This window comes from Cibotium barometz, chromosome 21, assembly GCF_041138505.1.
Source record: "Cibotium barometz isolate CiBa-2024 chromosome 21, ASM4113850v1, whole genome shotgun sequence".
Classification (NCBI taxonomy): Eukaryota; Viridiplantae; Streptophyta; class Polypodiopsida; order Cyatheales; family Cibotiaceae; genus Cibotium; species Cibotium barometz.
In genome coordinates this window covers 34,986,429-35,007,532 of record NC_141066.1, presented here as the reverse complement: position 1 = coordinate 35,007,532, position 21,104 = coordinate 34,986,429, and positions in this window count along the sequence as shown.

Below are 21,104 nucleotides of genomic sequence, written 5' to 3'. Positions count from 1 at the left end.
CCGAATCAGAGGCATCTCAGTTAGCTCTGCTGGGAATAAATCATCATACTCAATTAACCATTCTGGTTCTTTAGCTTTTAACTTTGTGTCTACTAGATAGGATACTTATTCTTAACTGTTAACTGTCAGCTGATTGAGACCTCTGTAATCCACATAGAGTCTTAGCGTTCCATCTTTCTTTTTCTAAAAGAGAACTGGTGCTCCCCAAGGTGAAACACTGGGTTTTACAAACCCTTGTTCTAACAGCTTCCTAAGCTGTTCCTTGAGTTCAATGGCTTCAGGGACTGGCATTTTGTATGTGCGTTGGGCTACTGGCTGAGCTTCGGGGGTCAATTCTATCACATGATCTACTTCCCGAATCAGAGGCATCTCAGTTAGCTCTGCTGGGAATAAATCATCATACTCACTTAACCATTCTGGTTCTTTAGCTTTTAACTTTGTGTCTACTAGATTCATTTTGACAACATAAATAAGCTACTTCTTTCTAATTCCTTTCAGTAACTTAGAAGCTTTTACTAATTGCAGACCTGGGGATCTTGAAATTTCTGTTCTTTGAACTTTGTTTCCATGAAGGTCACGGAAGGAAATGGTTCCATTTTGTGATAGTGAATGTCAGCTTGATATTTGTGGAGCCAATCCATTCTAAGGATTCCGTCGAAAACTCCCAAAGGTAAGACTCTGAACTGGCAATCAGTTACATTCCCATCTAGATTAAACTGAATACGATATGTCTCATGGTGAGTGAAAAGGATCTTCCCACTGGCCAATTCAACTTGCATAGGTTTCCCTGATTTTTGTTCTAAGATTAGCTTACGCAGGCATCTAGGGAAAATAAATGAATGAGTACTGTCTAAATTAATCAAAAGCTTGAATGACTTACCCTTATACTCAGCTAGAGTATGGATGATAGAGAATTGACGATTTGGTCCTTGGTTCTTAATTGCGGCATAAATCTGACCTCTTTCCTCTTCCACTACTTCTGCTATCGTAATTGCTCTGGCTGTGCAAATTGGGGCGGAACTCTATCTCTTTGGTTACCCCAGTTCTGGGAGGGAGTTCTTTGATTACTTTGAACAGACGCAGATGGCTGAGCTGGATTCCTCCTGGGATTGCCCTGATTTTGACGAGACGGCCTGATTTGACTGATACGAAGGGGCTGGTCTCTACACTCTGGGTCCTTGACTTCCCTATCCTCTTGACATGGCAAGAGTCGGGCAGTCTTTAAGCTGTTGACCAAAACCCTGACACCCAAAACACTTGTTCTCACTTATAAGCTCATCCCTCTGAGTCCTTGAAAAAGGTGGGGCTTCTGAGAAAGTGTTCTAAGAGAAGGGTCTTCCTTCACTTCAGAATCTACCAGCATCTTGATTCTTAATTGGGCCTTGCTGCCTCTTTGGGGATGGAAAGTTTGAAGCACTTCCCGAGGTTTGGAACCTTTTAAAGTTTGAGGGTGAAGGCTTTGGCGGGACCTTAACAACAAATGCCTTAACTTTGGCGGGACCTTAACAACAAATGCCTTGGCAAAATCCTTTGCCATTTTGACAGCTTCTACCATTGAGACTGGTTTGGCATTTTTCACTAAAGTATCCAATGTCTCGTTCATCCCTCGAATGAATTTGGCCATCAGCTGCTCTTCATCCAAAAGTGGAGAATATTTGAGGAGAAGGGAAAATGCCTGATGGTATTCTTCATTTGTCCAGCTATCCTGTTTCAATTCCAAGAACTCATTCATTTTGGTTTCCAGGAAGCCCAAAGGACAGCACCTCTTCCTGAGGTAAGCTTTAAGATCTGACCAGGCCTGGGTATTTGGTCGAGACGGTTTGTCTCGCAATGGTTCCTCCATGTGCCCTTGGCCGTTTCCATAATTTTCAATCTGGCGAGAGCCATCTTGCTCCTCTCATTATAACCGGTTACATCAAAATATTCTTCCATTGCCTCGATCCATTTTTCCACTGTTTCTCCTAACTGTTCTCCTTCACCCTTGAAGGGACCAGGTTGGGATCGGTGCAGGGGTTTACGAACGTCCACATGGGCCGCGTACCTCATGATTCTAACAAAACGAGATTTTTGTCAACTTAACTTTGTCATAAGATTTATGACTATTTAATTTTTGAGATTTATCCCAAATGTTCCCTCCAGCATTCTGGCGTAAGATAGTCCTTTAAGAAAACAAGGTTTCTATGCAAGTTTTCAGTTTGATTTTCTTTTGAATACAATGAGTATATCTTAAATCAGTATCCCCAAAACTTCATAATCGTAATACTGAATTTCAAAATAGAATTCCTCGAATTCCGTAATCTTGATCCTAAGATCAGTTCGAAGGGTCTTATCTTAGTTTCAGATTTGGTGAGAGATTTGAGTGTATTTTCCTGAACTCGTCACATCGTCTTTCCTCGAATTTGACGAAAGAGTTTGGTCTTGGTCATAGTCTGATTCTGGGTTCGAGTCTGATAAGGTTCTTCCTGAACTATCTTTCTCAAAAAGGGGGGTGATATTTCAATTACTAATTTATCGAATTTCATTCATTGAGTCTTCACTTAACTGATTTCCAATTTAATTCATGAATTCCGATGAGGAATAAATTAATCATTTATCTAAATATTTTGACTTCAATAGATTTCTTGAATTTTCTCTTCACAATGCGAGTGAATATAAAACGATAGAAATTTCTCTCTTAGAGTATTTACTTATTCATTTATCAAAATACTCGTAGAAATTAAACATAGAATTAAAGAGAAATCTAATTTTGATATAAAAATTCGTTATGTATCTATTTATGCATAAAATCCAACTTCAATGGAAATAACACTTTTATATAAAAGAAAATCCTTTTATGCATCTATTTATGCATAAAATCAATTTAATAGGAATAACACTTTTAAAATAAAAAGAATTTCTATTATGCATCTTTCCATGCATAGAAATTGAAATCAATGAAAATAACACTTTTATAATAAAAAAATTTCTATTATTCATCTTTCCATGCATAGAAATTAAATCTAATGAAAATAACACTTTTATAATAAAAAACATTTCCAATATGCATCTTTCTATGCATAGAAATCAAATCTAATGAAAATAATCCTTTTATAATAAAAAATTTTCCAATATGCATCTTTCTATGCATAGAATTTAAATCTAATGAAAATAACACTTTTATAATTAAAAAAAATTCTATTATGCATCTTTCCATGCATAGAAATTATATCTAATAAAAATAACACTTTTATAATAAAAAACATTTCCAATATGCATCTTTCTATGCATAGAATTTAAATCTAATGAAAATAACACTTTTATAATAAGAAAATTTCCAATATGCATCTTTCTATGCATAGAATTTAAATTTAATGAAAATAACACTTTTATAATAAAAAAATTTTCAATATGAATCTTTCTATGCATAGAATTTAAATTTAATGAAAATAATACTTTTATAATGAAAAAATTTCCAATATGCATCTTTCTATGCATAGAATTTAAATCTAATGAAAATAACACTTTTATAATTAAAAAACTTTCCAATATGCATCTTTCTATGCATAGAATTTAAATCTAGTGAAAATAACACTTTTATACTAAAAAAAATTTCCAATATGCATCTTTCTATGCATATAATTTAAATCTAATGAAAATAACACTTTTATAATAAAATTTTTTCCAATATGTATCTTTCTATGCATAGAATTTAAATATAATGAAAATAAAACTTTTATGATAAAAAAATTCCAATATGCATCTTTCTATGCATATAATTTAAATCTAATGAAAATAACACTTTTATAATAAAAAAATTTCCAATATGCATCTTTCTATGCATAGAATTTAAATCTAATGAAAATAACACTTTTATAATCAAAAAATTTCCAATATGCATCTTTCTATGCATAGAATTTAAATCTAATGAAAATAACACTATAAATAAAAAATTTTCCAATATTCATCTTTCTATGAATAGAATTTAAATCTAATGAAAATAACACTTTTATAATTTAAAAAAAAATTCTATTATGCATCTTTCTATGCATAGAATTTAATTTCAATAATTATATCAATGATATCCATACATATTCATAGATGAATATGTACATGGAGTAGATAAAAATATTTCTTTTAGGATGCACAAACAGTGGGGATTACTCTTTTAGAATAACATAAAGATAAAATTTATTTTTCACAAACTTAAAGAAAATTTTTCCATAACCTCCTTTGTATGGCTGACCATTTCTCAAATTTTACATTCTAAAATCAATTTAAAATTAATCCCAATTTGAAGTAAAGTATTCTAATCTACTAAATTTGAAGTAAAGTATTCTAATCTACTCAATTTTCACTTTCTAAAGAGTAAACAATAAGAAAAGTTTAAATAAATTTATTTGTTACATATATTAGGATAAAGAAGGGCTAAATTCTTAAGGAAGAGAAGGGGGTAGCCTTTTCATCAAGGCATATCATCAAGATTCACTTAAATCAACTAAAAAAAAAAGCAAAGAAATCAGAAAACCATAGATTAGAAATTAAAAAAGTAGAGTTTTTAGCTTACATGGAGTTTTGTGAGCTTTCCTTTGGCTTGAGGGATTGAGGGTTCTACTCTTGTTTGGATCAAGAGTGGCCACCAATTCTTTTGGAGAGGATTTAGTCAAAAACAATTGAATTATCAAGTGAATTTAATGTATTTGATTCTGGGGAGGAGTAGAGTAATAGTTCATAAACACTATTAAGCTTTTACAAAGAGGGAGGCTTCTATTTATAGGAAAAAGTGAGCCTCAAACCAAGAAAACTGATTCTAGAATTTTCCAGATCAGTTTGGTCAATTTTTGACCATTTTTGGGTCAGTTCAGCTTACTTTTTGGAACTAGACTTAAAATAGGAGAGAGGAGAGATGAAATATCTCATTTTATTGATTTAAAATGAAAATCAATGATGAGAAATAATGCAACATATGATTTACTCAAATCATATTATCCATATTCAAACTGAAGGCATCAGCTGTCTGGACATCTCGACCCTAATCAATGGGTTGGACCAAGTTAATGGTGTTAGGCAGTCTTGTCCATACAGAGCTTTGAAAGGGCTCATCCCGATGCTTCGGTGATAAGAAGCATTGTAGGCAAACTCGACTAGGTGCAGATAGCTTAGCCACTTCTTGGGTTCCCTGCCCCACAGCATGACCGAAGTATATCTTCGATTACTTGGTTCACCCTTTTTGTTTGACCATCAGTCTCGGGGTGGTAAGCTGTGCTGAGATCCAAAAAAGTTCCTACTGCTTCGAAAAACCTAGTCCAAAATCTTGACGTGAACTTAGGATCTTGATCACTATTCTCCTGGGTAGGCCATGCAATCTGAAGATTTCCTTGAGGAACACTCTGGCCACATCCACTGCAATGTAGGTTTCTTTTACTAGAATTGGACAGGCAACTTTGGTTAGTCTATCAACTACCACAAAGATGGAGTTGTAACCTGATTGCACTAAAGGTAGTCCAGTAATAAAATCCATACTGATACATTTCCACTTCATCTGGGAGATGTCTAATGGATGTAGATTCCTAGGCATTTTTACTCTCCTCCTTCAGGCATTGACGTACATGATTAAGTACGTCCTTTTTTAGTCCAGGAGGCCAAAAGAAGCTTTTCTTTACAGACATGTAGGTCTTGATGAAACCTGGATGTCCTGCAATAAGGCTATCATGGGCTTCATTCAGAATTTGACCCTTAGTTCCCTCATCATTGGGAATGCATAGCCTGCTATTATAATACATAATTCCATCATCCAGGTTGTACCCTTGAACTTGATTCAACTCCTTAGGAGTTTTGCTTTCCTGCATAAGTAGGGTAGCAATAGGGCTAAAGAATCTATCCTGCATGATCTTCTCTCTTTCTTCATTAATCAATGAATTTAACACCACTGTGATTGCAAGCAAGGAGGCTTTTCTGTTAAGGGCATCTGCTACCACATTTTCTTTGCCTCGGTGGTACTTGATTTCAAAATCAAATTCCTGCAGCGTCTGCATCCACCTTCTTTGGCACATGTTGAGATCCTTGTGAGTGAAGATCCACTTTAAGCTCTGATGATCTATCATCAAAGTGAATCTTTGACCCAGTACGTAATGTCTCCACAACTTTAGGGCATATACTACTGAAAGTAGCTCCAGGTCATGGATAGCATAATTTCTCTCATGCGTCCTGAGTTTTCGGGATTCATAGGCCTTTGCATGACCTTCCTACATGAGTGCACCTCCCAGGGCAAGACCATTGGCATCAGTTACTACCTCAAAGGGTAGAGAGAAATCGGGTAATTTCAGAATGGGATTGGTTACCAAGGCGGTCTTTAGCTTATCAAAAGCGCTCTGACACCTAGCAGACCATTAAAATGGGGTATTCTTCTTGAGAAGATTAGTCAGAAGGGAAGCTATGAGAGCATACATAGGTATAAAAATTCTATACTAAATCCCAAGAATCCTCTAACTTCTTTCGCTGTCTATGGTTCATGCCAATCTATGAGGGACTTCTTTGACTTTTGCAGAATCCGGAGAAATTTCGTCTTTGGATACCAAAAAGCCCAAGTATTCAACATGGTCACAGAGAAGGTGCATTTGCTCTTTTTTGCAAAGACTTGGTGGTTCCTCTTAGAATCTCAAGAACTTTTCAGACGTGAGCTTCATGGTCAGCTGCATTCTTTGAGAGTAAATCAAAATATCATCAAAGAGAACAAGAACAAAATCATCTTGCATTAGGCGATTGAATGTAGATGGGGCATTTGTCAATCCAAACGGCATGACTCTAAATTCATAGTGCCCATATCGGGTATTTATGTTTGTCTTGGGATATCTTGCTCATTAATCCTGATCTGGTAATACCCTAATTTGAGATCTATCTTTGTGAAGATCTGGGCTCCACTTAGCCTGTCCAAAAGCTCATCAATTCTGGGGATAGGATACTTATTCTTAACTGTCAACTGATTGAGACCTCTGTAATCCACACAAAGTCTTAGCATTCCATCTTTCTTTTTCTGAAAGAGAACTGGCACTCCCCAAGGTGAAACACAGGGTCTTACAAACCCTTGTTCTAACAGCTGCCTAAGCTGTTTCTTGAATTCAATGGCTTCAGGGATTGACATTCTATACGTGTGCTGGGCTACTGGCTGAGCTTCGGGGGTCAATTCTATCACATGATCTACTTCCCGAATTAGAGGCATCTCTGTTAGCTATGCTGGGAATAAATCATCATACTCACTTAACCATTCTGGTTTTTTAGCTTTTAACTTTGAGTCTATTAGATTCATTTTGACAATGTAAATGAGCTACTTCTTTCTAAATCCTTTCAATAACTTAGAAGCTTTTACTAATTGCAGACTTGGGGATCCTGAAATTTCGGTTCCTTGAACTTTGTTTCCGTGAAGGTCATGGAAGGAAATGGTTCCATTATGATAGTGAATGTCGGCTTGGTTTTTGTGGAGCCAATCCATTCAAAGGATCCCGTCGAAAACTCCCAAAGGTAGGACTCTGAACTGACAGTCAGTTACATTCCCATCTAGACTAAACTGGATACGATCTGTCTCATGCTGACTGAAAAGGATCTTCCCAACCCACTGGCCAATTCAAGTTGCATAGATTTCCCTGATTTCTATTCTAAGACTAGCTTACGCAAGCATCCATGGGAAATAAATGAATGAGTACTACCTGAATCAATCAAAAGTTTGAATGACTTACCCTTATACTCAGCTAGAGTATGAATGACTTACCCTTATACTCAGCTGGAGTATGAATGACTTACCCTTATACTCAGCTGGAGTATGAATGACTTACCCTCATACTCAGCTGGAGTATGGATGACAAAGAATTGATGATTTGGCCCTTGGTTCTCTCAATTGCGACATAAATCTGACCTCTTTTCTCTTTCACTACTGCTATTGTAACTGCTCTGGCTGGTGTAGGTCAGGGCAAAACTCTTTCTCTTTGGTTACCCCAGTTCTGGGAGGGATTTCTGAGATTACTCTGAACAGAGGTGCATGGCTGAGCTGGATTCCTCCTAGGATTGCCCTGAATTTGATGAGACAGACCCTGGTTTGATTGATAGGAAGGGGCTGGTCTCTACATTCTAGGTCCTTGACTTCCTTGTCCTCTTGACATGGCAGGATCCGGGTAGTCTCTAAGCTGGTGATCGAAACCCTGACATCCAAAACATCTGTTCTCACTTCTAAGCTCATCCGTCTGAATCCTTGAGAAAGGTGGGGCTCCTGAGAAAGTGTTTTGAGGGAAGGGTCTTCCTTCACTTTTGAATCTACCACCATCTTAATTCTGACTTGGGCCTTGCTGCCTCTTTGGGGGTGGAAAGTTTGAAGCACTTCCCAAGGTTTGGAACCTTTAAAAGTTTTAGGGTGCAGGCTTTGGCGGGACCTTGACAACAAATGCCTTGGCAAAGTCTTTTGCCATTCTGACAGCTTCCGCCATTGAGACTGGTTTGGCATTTTTCACCAAAGTGTCTAATGGCTCGTTCATTCCTCGAATGAATTTGGCCATCAGTTGCTCTTCATCCGAAAGTGGAGAATATTTAAGGATAAGGGCAAATGCTTGATGGTATTCTTCAATTGTCCGGCTATCTTGCTTCAGCTCCAAGAACTCATTCATTTTGGTTTCCAAGAAGCCTAGGGAGGACAGAACCTTTTCCCGAGGTATGCTTTAAGATCTGACTAGGTCTGGGTATTTTGGTCAAGATGGTTTGTCTCGCAATGGATCCTCCATGCGACCCTGGCCATTTCCATAATTTTTAATCTGGCAAGAGTCATCTTGCTCCTCTCATTGTAACCGATTACATCAAAGTACTCTTCCATTGCCTCAATCCATTTTTCCACTATTTCTCCTAATTTGTTCCCCTTCACCCTTAAATGGACCAGGGAGGGATCGGTGGAGGGCTTTACAAAAATCCGGACCTAACTCTTCATCATCGGTAAGAGGGTCCGGTTGCCTATCACACGGGCCGTGCGCCTCATGATTATGACAAAACGAGATTTTTGTTAACTTAACTTCGTCATCAGATTTATGACTATTTTTTTATTTTTTTTCTCTTAAACAATTAATTATTCCATCATAATTCTTGAAAAAAAGCTTTCACTCTGATAATTTTGCTAACCAATATTCACAACCACGAAAACAATTTGGAATCTTTTGTAAAACATCATTTATCAAAAGTTTTTGATATATACATGGAGTGTCTCGGCTCCAAAAGTCACTGCCTCAATCGCATACGCATAAAAAGGCAATACTGCGAGGGAGACATGCTATGATATACATGATTCATCACTAATAAAGGTGCTATAATTGTACTCCTAGGAATAAAGTGGCTTAGAAGTCTAGAAATTCTGCAAGAAATTCTAAAATTTCGGGGTGAATGATTATACAATTGGACATAATGAATAACTCCTAGCCTTAATAAGATCATGGCTAGCGAGATATTCTATCTGAGTCTCTGATGCTGATTGGTATTGACGTTAATACATCGCCCTGATGTCACTCTACTAGATCAGGAAAGTATAGATCCTCAAAGTGATGATGTAAGATTCCTCCCTCCAACTTTTTGAGGTGTGTAGGTGTAGGAATCTTCCCTTCTGACTTATAATTATTTCCCTCTCTGAAATAAAAGAAAGATTTTGTTTTACCTTGTTTTGACCTAGATAGAGAAAATGTCTAGAGGGAGGTAGTCCAAAATTGAGATATTTTTGGATATAAAAATCCTGCTAGTGTCTAAAATGAATTCCCCTGAAACAAAAATTCAAAAAGAACTTTCCAATGTGCAATTAGAATTAATTGGAAATGGGTATAAAGGATCTTAGCCTAAGGGTCTAGATTTTCAAAAAATTTTGGATTATGGTCTAATTAAGGTTCCTATGGGCCAATAAGATCAATCCATGTGTGGGGAGGAGATAAATCCAATTTGTAAAAGAAAAAAAACCCAAAAATGAGTAAATGCTCACATAAGATGAAGAGTTGACTGTGTACAAGGGTTATTAGTAAAAGGCTGAGTATTACTAAAAAAATGAGATATTTTGGGTATAATGATTCCATTTTGACACATGTGTAAGGAAGGGGAGTCCCTTCAAGGAGGCGCCTACTTCACATGCTTGAATGGGTTTTAAACTAAAAAAATAATGTGATATTTTTATCTCTCCTCTCTCTTGGATCAAACCGAATAAAAAAGGAACCAAACTAGGTCCAAATTCAACCAAACTGAATCTGGAAAATTCTAAAAATCAGTTGGTCTTGGTTAGAGACTCCCTCTCTTATAAATAGAACCTGAGCCCTTTGTAAAAAAATAGGAGAATTATACTATGCCAGAATTATGCTGAAATAATGATAATTTTTACTATTCTCTATAATTCTCTCCAAATTGAAGAAATTGGAGCTTCCCTCCTCCTTCAATCTCCATTGATGGCTCCATCAACATACCAAACCAATTGATTGGTTGGGGGCCTCTACCGTGATCAAAGAATCAAGCAATTTCTAAGGTAAAGGGTGAATTTTGATCTTTTTCTATAATTTCTCAATGTTTCTCTCTTCTCAACCCCTCTCAAGCTTGAGAAGCTTAATTGGAGTGGCTTTGTAATGCTATTGAAGTTAATTGATGAATGGTAGTAAGGAAATACATAAATTTTTATTTATGCTTAATTTTAATGGTTTTTATGTAATTTCTCTCTCTCACTCAAAGAATGGTCATTCCCATGACATATTCTCAATCCAAATGAAGCTTCTCATGAAGCTTTTCCCTAATCCAAGAATAAATTCTATGCTTGTTTAATTGGAGGCCAAATTAATGGCTTTTTTTGCTTTTAAGTTAGTTATTTCATTATTAACATTATGGATACGATTAGAATGATCCCTAATTGGATCATTAACCCATTATGGATTGAATCATAAATTTCCCAACAAGGCTCTACTCTGATCAGCTAGATCTATAATGCCCAAGCCCCCTTGGGCCAGCGGAAGAGTAATAACTGCCCAAGCAACCTTAGCCCGGGCCAGCTGGCCATCTTGCCTAGACCAAAGAAAGTTCCTGATCAGCCTCTGTACCTGGCTGATGCAAGAGCTTGAAAAGATCCAGCAAGACGTGATGTACCACATAGTCGCTAAAAGCACCTGATTTGTCACCACCACCCTCCCAGCCAAGGATAGCCGAGCTGTACCCCAATATAAAAGCTTCTTCCAAATGCGCTCCTTGACGAATCCTGTCTAGGTAGCATGAATCAACTCTCCAAGGAAGGGCAAGATCCCCAGCCTTTGCTCTAGGACTTTGTAGACAGTATTGAGGATCGTAATAGGCCTCCAATGCCGAATATCATCTGACACTCCCTCCCTCTTGGGGAATAAGAAAGATCAAGCCCTCTGAAAAGCTCTGTGGCATCACCCCAGTGTCCAAAACATACTGAAAGCCCCTGTGGAGGCCTAGCCTTAAAAGGTCCCAATAGCACATAAAGAAGGCAGGCATCAATCCGTCCTCCCCAGGGCAACTATGACGTGGAAGGACCCTCAAAGCCTCAACAAGCTCATCCTCTAAAAGGGGCTCACCCAAAACTGTGCGCATATAATCTGTGACCCTCCTCTGCACATGGGCCCACATAGTCTGTCTGCAAGCATCACGTGCCTCCGTGGCTGGCTCCGCTGAAAGTAGGTCTCTATAGAACTCAGTGGCAATGGCTCTAATCTCCCCGAGCTCAGTGGACTAACGATCCGCCTGCCTCCTGAGCTGGCGTACTCCTGCTCGAGCATGGCGGGGTCCGGTGATCTCAAAAAACTCCCCAATCACTCTATCACCAAGCTGCATCCACTGAGAGGCCTGGCGATGATAGTAGAACTCATGTCTCTCCTCCTCTGCCTCTCTAACCTCCTAGCGTGCATGGCTCAGCTGGGATGCCACCCACTCATATGTAGGCAGCTGCTCCTGAACACGCTGGAGCGAAGCAAGGCTACATCTCAAGCGACGCTCCCGCTCTCGTGTCTCTCCTAGCCGTGTCAAGGTTGTAGCGTGCAAAAAAGAGCTGAGCTCGATGAGTCCCTGGGCACACTGGCCTGCTACATCTAGGTCAGATCTCTAGCTATCATGCCATATCCTCTCAATGTCCTCAGAAAGACCGGGATATGTAAGTATCCTCTCTGGGATCCTCAACAGCAAGCTGGTCTCCCATGTCCTCTCCTCAAGTGTCAAAATAATTGGCGCATGGTCTGAAAAAGAGGTGCTAGTAGAGTGAGAATGCCAACAGAGCCACCACGCTCTCAGAACCTGTCTCCCACATAGAAGCGATCAGTCCGTGATGATAGATTAGTCCCTCCCTGCCCCGGTGATCCGACCGAGAGAAACTAAGACTGTCCTGAGAATGGGAGAAAGCCTCATGCTGCCGTGCATCAGTGATCCGCAGTGTCATACAAAATCGCTCCCAAGCCACAAGCTCTGTGCTATGCACTGTAACATGATTGCCTCCCACCCTATCGACCGGGTCCTCAAGCATGTTGAAATCTCCCCCAACACACCAATGTGCGGCCTTGGGCAATGCATCTGTAACAAGGGTCCACCAGAACTCTAGTCTGGCACTAGCATGGTTGGGTGCATAGACATTGAGCACTCCAAAGTGCTCATCGTGCATCCTCAGAATAACATACTGTGCTCTACTAGGCACAATGACCCCACGATCCACAATGGCCTACTGCCATACATCTGCAAAATTACCATACATACTTCTCCCTACCCACCCAAGGGGCCAAAACCTGCAGAGGCCAAAATGTGTCCCATCTACCAGGCATCACTGAACCATATCTCCGAATCCTCCTCTCACTCAAATGGTGCTCCTGCATCATCAAAATATCAATACTGCCCCCAACCAGGCATCTCTGAAGCTCTTGCCTCAAGAAACCACGATAACGTACATAGTGTGCGCCGCCAAGACCCTCTACATTCCATGAGATGATCCTCATGGATGACCTGCTGAGGTGGAGGCTGTCTCAGCCATACGACGGGCCTTCGCAAGCGGCTTGGATGGAGAGTAATCCCCATCCAGGCGGCTACGAATCTACCCACCCGGTGTGCTGCAAGAGTCTCGGACTAGGCGCCAGTGGGCTGTGTCCCATAGTGACTGCCTCCTGCTCGGAGAGAGAAACCTCATGTATGCATACATAGCCAGGGTCTCGTGCTAGGTTTGCCACTATGCAAACCACCAAATGTCAAATCCTGGAGGCATCCGCACTCCTGGTATCAAAGAAATGTGCCAACTCCTCCCAGAGTCGGCCTATCACATCTGTCATCTCCAAATCGCTCACATGGTGAGAAAACTCAACTACCTGAGTCTTCAAAATACTAAGAGCGAGATCCAGAGTCCACTCACGGTTGCTAGTGCCACAAAGAGGGAAGGAGAAGGCCACCGCTAAATCAAGTGCCTCCTCCCCTCGGGCCGGAGGTATCACCACATGAACTCTGATGGGTGCTGGCTCATGGGGGCCCTCCACTCCAAAAAGGCATGTGAAGGAGTAGTCGAAAGCCTCTGAGTGCTGTCTAGTGTCGAGACTACTCAGCCGCCTGTGTGGATAGAGGATATCCGTGAAGCACGAATTGGCATGGTAGGTCTCCTCTACGGTGCTCAAGCAAGATCGATGCTCAGTGCCCGTTGGACTATAAGTGAGCACCAGGGTATTGCCAGTGCCTCTCGGGGAGCTGAGGTGAGCGGAGGGGGAGGAGGGGGAGCAGGTGTCCCGGAGGCTGCTACCTACCGAGCCGCATCTGGGAGCCGCATCTGTGGGCGGGCCATCAGGGGTCTACTGCTGCGGTGAAGGTCGAGGTCTCCTGCGAGGGCAGCAGGCCTTGGCCAGGTGGCCAACCTGCCTGCATAAAACATTGGTTTGGGAGCCCCGAGAACTCCACTCTCTGATCGATCCATCCCCCCCTATCCTAGGTAACTAAATGACCTTTGGAAGGGAGGAGATGTCAGGAACCAAAACTCTGACCAGCTGCTCTAGCCACCACTGAAGCTGCTATGGGGCTAGTCTCAAGCACCAAGCCTACCAATGATCCTATCCTAGAAAGGAGCGGGAGGTACTCGCGACGGCGGCGAAGTCCAAGAAAGCAAACTGTAACATGGAATAAGCGCTCTGCCTGCTCGGCTGCTGCTGGGGCGAGTGCCAACTATATGTGCCAGATGGTGGAATGTGCCTGGAGGCGTTCCACCTCTACGGCGAGGCTCACTTCCTCTTCTGGCAAAAGAGAAAGCCTGATGGGGGTATCCTCAGGGGGGGCGGGCGAGGGGGCTACGAAAGAGTCCCTCTGAGGTGGGGCGGGAGGAACCTCCATCAGAGTCTGAAGCTGAGTCGAGGGCGAAGCGATAAATGGGGGGTCCTGCAAGAGAGCCAAGCTGCACAAAAAAGCGGAGCGGGGAGGGGAAGAGAGGGAAGGGCGAAAAAACAAAGGGGGGGGAGGAAGAAAGAGGGGGGCGAAAAAAAAACAGAAGGGGATGGGAGGAAGGTAGAGGCGGAGAAAAAAAAAAGAAAAAAAAAAGAAGAAAGAAAAAGAAAAAGAAAGAAAGAGAAAGAGAAAGGGAAAAAAGAGGGGGAACAAAAGGGGGGGCGGGGAAAATGCGAAAGGGGGGGTAGGGCGGGGGCACACAGGGGGGGCGGGACGCATAGGAGGGGTGGAGCGGGGGCACGAAGGAGACGGGTCGACGGGCAGGGGGCGACGGACGTGAAAGGGGAGGGCGGGTGGTGCGAGAAACACAGGGGCACGGACGGGGGGTGCGGGCAAGCGGGGAGAGGCTAAGTCACGAGGGCGGAGAGGAAGTGTTGAAATTTGAGCTGAATGATGAGCTATGGTGGATCAAACACTAGAATCAGCATAATTAAGAAAGTGATTAGCAAGTGATTAAGACGTAATTAGTGAATAATTAGCAGATAGATTAATGTAGGCATGGATACTCAAAAACCAGCAAATTCTCATTAGGGCTATGCCTCAATTTATAGAGTTTACATCAAGCATCAAATCCCCTTGATTTCTCCATGATTCACTCCCTGAATATCTCCACCTCTTGCCTGATTCTCTCCACCTCTTCTCTTTTCCCTGAATATCTCCCAGAATATCTCCACACTCCTAAATTCCCTCATGCTACCCATTATTCTCTCCCAGTAGATTCTCCTAACCTTTTCACAGGTTCTTTCACAATTACATCTCCTCTTTTACAGACTCTAACCAAGAGCTTGTTCCCACACACACCCTATTCACTTGTATTTTTCAACACCTCCCCTCAAGTGAATAATCCTAGAACACCTAGACCCTATACCAAGTTTGCCTCCCCTTACTTGGAAGTCCGCGACCAGTGTCTACTCCTCCCCTCAAGTTATCTCAGCACACCTAGACCCTGTATCAAGTTTCTCTCTTACTTGACAGTCCGCGACCAGTGCCTCAAGTCCCTAAACTCCATAGTCCTTGACACTCTCTCTCTCTATGTGTCCAAGGCTACTATAAGTGCCCGCGACCTTGACTAAAGTGCTCACACATACATCTACCACGTGGCCTACATCATCGGTGGCTCAGAGGTGGTTTTACTTTATTGGGGCAGGTTACATTGGGTTGTGGGCTCTCTCTCTCTCTCTCTCTCTCAGAGATTTTCACATGGCTCTCACTCTTTGGAGCCTCACATCTTCTCTTTTCTTCAGTCTTCTTCTCGTGGCAGCATCTCTCCACGCGTCCGTCTCTTTTTTCAGTCTTCTCGGGGCAGCTTCTCTTCTTGTGGCAGCTTCTCTTCTCGTATCCATGTCTTCCTTCAGATCTTCTTCTCGGTGTGGATCCTCTTCTTGGGAAGAGATATTCTTCTTCTTTCATGGCTGGGGCCATGAGCTCGTCCGTCAGGTCATTTTGCTCCATGTGAGCAACATATTCAAATGATTTGCTGACAGTTCCTTTGGGTTTTTTATGTTTATTTTGTATCATTATGCAATGCAAACCCAAATTTATGCGGGAGGTCTTACCTCTTGCCTTAATCTGGACAAGGGCAGTGTCTGTTCCCATTTTTACACTGATAAAATGTGCCCAATACATAATGCGTATAGCATTCATTCTCATGCACATTCCAAATGCAACTCTGGCTGTGAATAATCTTGAATTTGAGTGAGATTCACAGGCATTAACCAAGGGTTGAATGCAAAATGATGATTTTCACAAATTTATCAGCACAATTTTACCAGAAATTACACTAAATTGAGAGTAACCAATTTGTACGGGATGGTTGGAGTATCAAACCAACTCCGATTTGAAATCTGAAGTTATAGGGATCTGTATCAGATACCTAATGGTTAATTTGAACCCTCAATTGCACCAAAATACAGTGATTAGCACTGATTAATCACTGATTAGCAAATTAATGCTCTGTTTTGTGTGCAGAAAACAGAGTATGCAGGGAGTCCAGATCTGGTGCCTTCCACTTCAAATGAGCTCAAATGCTTTCAAAGGCATCAATAGCAATGAGTCTAGTAGAGGATTAAGCCAAGAAACACAAGATTTGACCAAATAATGAAAGCTTAATCTCTGTTTTACCAAAGTCACCTGCAGATTTGATGAAGAGCTTTGATCTCTCTGTAGACTTGATGAAATTGATTTCTGTCTTCACCAGCTTGTAGAGCATGCTTGATTACCCTTTGTGCTAAGAGGAATTAGAGAGTTTTGACCAGAGCAAAGAGCAATCTTCATTCTACTTCAGAAAAACGGCGCCTGTTAATTAGCGAAAATCCGATGCATCCGGCCGGCGGTTTGCTGCGTGGAGTAGCTAGGCTTGAAGCTAATGAGGTTAGCTATCTTGTGTATAAAGCATGTGCCCTAATTTTATGTGTGCAAGGTGCTAGAGACCCTCCACTGGCTGGGGGTGAAGGGGAAGAGTGAAAGCTTACTAAAAACTGATTTTTTTGCTAATTATTTTACTAATCCTAATTAATTCACTAATGGGCTCATAAATCTGGTTGATTCTAGGCATGGCTCTGATACCATGTTGAAATTTGAGCTGAATGATGAGCTATGGTGGATCAAACACTAGAATCAGCATAATTAAGAAAGTGATTAGCAAGTGATTAAGACGTAATTAGTGAATAATTAGCAGATAGATTAATGTAGGCATGGATACTCAAAAACCAGCAAATTCTCATTAGGGCTATGCCTCAATTTATAGAGTTTACATCAAGCATCAAATCCCCTTGATTTCTCCATGATTCACTCCCTGAATATCTCCACCTCTTGCCTGATTCTCTCCACCTCTTCTCTTTTCCCTGAATATCTCCCAGAATATCTCCACACTCCTAAATTCCCTCATGCTACCCATTATTCTCTCCCAGTAGATTCTCCTAACCTTTTCACAGGTTCTTTCACAATTACATCTCCTCTTTTACAGACTCTAACCAAGAGCTTGTTCCCACACACACCCTATTCACTTGTATTTTTCAACAGGAAGGGGGCGAGCAGGCGGCAGGTCGAGCAGGGTGAGGGGCGAAGGCTTCAGTGAGTCCGTTCCATATATACAATAAGCAATGTGAATTGATGTAGAAGAATGTAGAATAACAAGAAATGATGTGGAATAATGTGGAAAGATGAGAGTTCGTTATTAGAAACTGTATTTATGAAACTTGTTTTTAAATGACTGTATTATGTCAAGAATGCTGGGGAAGCATTTTGATCGTCCTGTGAATGAGGTCGTGGAGACCTAAGTGATAAAGTTGCAATAGCTGATAGAGAGTCAATGGAGGACGTCTCGCGTAGCAAGGTCGGCTGAGGTCTTGACCAGCCTCGGCTCGATTTAAATGGTGAGCTTCCGGTACGGTGGATGAGGGACCAAGGAAGCGGCCTATGAGTGAAGCACTAGGTGACTTGTGAAGGAGCCTAGAGGGTGACCATACGGTGCTCGAGCTTTGGGTCTCCGAAGATGCCCATGCATGCATCGGGGAAGAAAAATGGAACAAGGCATTAGAGTTGTTTTCTAAACTTGGGCATGGATTTGGTTGATTGTCCTTGTTGGTTCTCAAACGATCAGTTTGGTTAGTGATGACCTTGTCTACGTTAGAATAAAATTATCTTGGAGGAATCGCCTATGTCTGCTGGGCGAGGGAAGTTTTTTCGGGTTCGGTTTTGGAAGAATCGAGCAATTAGTCTCTTGTTTGGATATCGGTGGGTGAGGCCCCAAGTGAGAGGCTTTGCCCTGCGCAAGAATTTGCTTAGTGACGGATCCATTAGCACACTTGAGGATAGTGATACTCTCGATGGGAATACATATGACTGGATGTGGAATAAGCAATGTGAATTGATATAGAAGAATGTGGAATAACGAGAAATGATGTGGAACAATGTAGAAAGATAAGAGTTTGTTAGAAACTATATTTATGAAACCTGTTTTTAAATGACTGTTTTATGTCAAGAATGCTGGGGAAGCATTTTGAGCGTCTTGTGAATGAGGTCGTGGAGACCTAAGTGATAAAGTTGCAATAGCTGACGGAGAGTCAATGGAGGATGTCTCGCGTAGCAAGGTCGGTCGAGGTCTTGACCACGATTTAAATGGTGGTCTTGACCACGATTTAAATGGTGAGCTTCCGGTACGGTGGATGAGGGACCAAGGAAGCGGCCTATGATAGAAGCGCTAGGTGACTTGCGAAGGAGCCTAGAGGCTATTGACCATATGGTGCTCATGCTTTGGGTCTTCGAAAAGATACCCACGCATGCATCGGGGAAGAAAAATGGAACAAGGCGTTAGAGTTGTTTTCTGAACTCGGGCATGGATTTGGTTGATTGTCCTTGTTGGTTCTCAACAACGAATGAGTCCATAGCTCTTTTATATGGATCTATTGGGTGATCTTGCTGATCTTCAATGGAGAGTCCATTTGGATTTTCTTAAGTGAATATATTTCCAGGTACTATGAGCTAGGAACTATTGGAGAGTCCATTTGGATTTTCTTAAGTGAATATATTTCCAGGTACTATGAGCTAGGAACTATTGAAAAGGCCCCTGAGTGAACAAGGGGTGAGCGTTCTGGTTGTGCCAATGATGACATAGGTACACTGATGAAGGAATGATTGGAAATTAGAATTCAAGCTAGATATTTTGGAGGATTATGATCAGTGATACTATGATTTCATTAAAAGATTGTTTTAAAGACAACTGAATCTGTGAAACAAGCAATTTCATATTGGGTGTGTAAGTGTTGTGACTATCTTGAAGTTTGCTTGAAGCGCCGACTAGGGGGGGAGTGGGAACTCTTTTCCCTTATACTCGAGGTAAAACACAACCAAATTTATAAATGGATCCTATCACTACAGTGGTTGGGCGATTGGCTAACCCATGGGATTGGATGGGATTAGGCTGGACTAATGGATCCCTAAAATGGGACTCAATTCTGTTAAGTTACGATAGTTGAAGTAAATCTCATATAACCCTTGTTCTATGGAAAAGAATCAATGGCTGTGTCTCTTGATGTGGAAAAAAGCGTTGGACTCTATGATCCAAGTGCAAGTCTTTTCCTTGATCTGACCATGAGACTTACGGGTTCAATCGGATCAGTTTGGTTAGTGATGACCTTGCCAACGTTAGAATAAAATTATCTTGGAGGAATCGCCTATGTCTATTGGACGAGGGAAGTTTTTTCGGGTTCGGGTTTGGAAGAACCGAGGGATTAGTCTCTTGTCTGGATATCCGTGGGTGAGACCACGAGTGAGAGGCCCTTTCCTGTGTGCAAGAAATGCTACTTCCGCTACTAGCACCCCTGAATTTGTTGGGCGGAGGGGGCAAGGATCTTTCATGCTACGCTTATATATTTATGAGTGACCCCCCTGAGGGTGTGACTCATGGGTTCTCTGAGTAGAACCTCTGTTAGAGACATGATCTAGATCAAAGCAACTTGACTGTAGTTGCTTGTCAGCTTGGAAGATGGTTTGTCATGAATGAAGTTGATGCTATGAAGAGCTGTCACTTTGGTCTATGTGTGGAGGACGCCTGAGAGTTCTCTCTGTTTTCTTCTTTTTATTGGAGCCCCAAGTCTCAGGGCTATTAAGACACTGTTTTTTTTTTCAATATGAACCAGACGAGGAGTTTGGATATTATCTATTGTCGTGATGTTTTTATTGTGATAAAAGTCATGTTTGGGTTGAGTTCTCGAGAATGAAGCTTTTGTGTGATTCAGTTTGATGACAGAGGAGTTGTTTCTGTAGTCAATGCTATCTCCTGGAGTGTGCAAAATGAGAAGAGAGGGTTCTAAGTCAGTTTTGTGGCAACTGGGCATCAGAATTGTCACAGCTGATGGTGTAGAGTGCTTGCTCTGACTTGTTTGTGTTTGAGAGAATTTCTTGTGAATATGAGCTGGCAGTTGTGTGTCTGCAGTAGCTGGGCATCAGAACTGTCAGTTAATGGTGTAGAGGGCCTGCTTTCACTTGTTTGTATTTGAGAGAAGTGGTTGTGAATCTACGCTAATAGTTTGGAGTTGTCACTCAGTAGTTAGAAGGCTTTGTGTTTGGATGGGGTTTCTATGGGAGCTATGCATAAGTTGTTGTCTCATCAGATAGCTCAAAGTGTGATATGTCTGTGAGTTTGGAGTAGTCGAAAGGCTTGTGCATGTCTGAGGACATTTGGAGAGGTTTTGCATCCGTTGAGGCTTCTGAGTTGAGGCTTCTGAGTCAGTTGGTTTTGTGTCAAATTACTGAGGTAGAATTCATTCTAGTTCAATCAGCAAAAGGGTCAGATGAGGGACGGCCAAGTGCCTAGGAAGGCCTTGGGGATGTGGATGCGAAGTCAGCTGATGATAGAGGACAACAGAGGACCCTAGAGGATAAATATTTGTTTGGGGACAAGGGGATAATTTCTAGGTCACAATCTAAGCAGTTCTCAATTAGCTCGGAGTGAATTTGGCCAGTTGGTCAGCTCAAATTAGAATAGGCTTTTAGGTGGAAGGTCAGAGATTCTAAAGGTGAGAGTTGGCTGAGGAGAACAGTTGGAGGAGGCAGCTAGCTTAGATAGGTTAGCTAGTGAGGTTGGGAGGGTTTTGAGGAGAATTAAGGTGTCCCATGGATCAGCTAGAGGGTTGGGGACAGTTGCCAGGTTGGTTGGTGCCCTTAGG